Consider the following 915-nt stretch of genomic DNA (forward strand, 5'->3'; position numbering starts at 1 on the left):
TGCTAGTGGCTAAAGAGCAGCAGTTGCCATCCTGGCTTTTATTATAAAAGTTTGCTGTTCAGGGACTCACAGATCTGTTTTTTTTTGTTTTTTGTTTTTTTGTTTTTTTGTTTTGTTTTGTTTTGTTTTGTTTTACTTTGTGTTGGGATTAAAGGAATGTGCCTTCTTCATCAACTTCTTCAAATATTTTTTTTTCTCAAATCAATATAATTGTAACTCACAGCCTTTAAAGGAAAATTAAGCAAAGACACAAGAAAATTTTAAGATTTGGGCCAGTTGTGATGCTGTAACAAGCACAGCCTTGGTCAGTTTTTGGAATTTATTTGAAGTTTGAGTGATTTGGTAGACCCTTACCAGCAAGGGGTGACAAGTATCTTGCAGGCAGAGAGCTTTGAATTTTAGCCATTATTAATCTTATTATTTTTTTTTTTTTGCAGTTTTAGGCCAAGCTCTGTCTAGAGGTATGTGTGCCTCCACTTCCTATCTTTCCAGACATGGTTGCTGAGTTTAGCTGAGCTGAGCCAGCCACAGTATAAAGAAACCATGCTTGTGTATCCTCCTATTAGACTGTAGCAGCAGCCAGTTTTGTTATGTTAAGTCTCAGGTCTGTCCAAAATAGGCTGTCTTTTTCTCCTGGGCCTGTATAAGAGTCTCTCTTAAAGTGACAGTAATTGACCTGGGAGTTCTTAATTTTAATTTGGATTATTGGGGTTGTATTACTGCAAGCTTATTCATCCTACCAAATTTAATATTTAAGAGTATGATTTAAAGGGTGTGGAAACTTAGATTAGTTGGTGGGCATTTATTGTACATTTAGATTAGCTGGGTGCCTTTTGTTGATACTTATTAATAGTTACTATTGTAATATCTTTTAGTTAAGCAGCAGTTATTCTTGAACCGGCTGTATACCCCAAT

Source organism: Meriones unguiculatus, assembly GCF_030254825.1.
Source record: "Meriones unguiculatus strain TT.TT164.6M chromosome Y unlocalized genomic scaffold, Bangor_MerUng_6.1 ChrY_unordered_Scaffold_23, whole genome shotgun sequence".
In the NCBI taxonomy this organism is placed as follows: Eukaryota; Metazoa; Chordata; class Mammalia; order Rodentia; family Muridae; genus Meriones; species Meriones unguiculatus.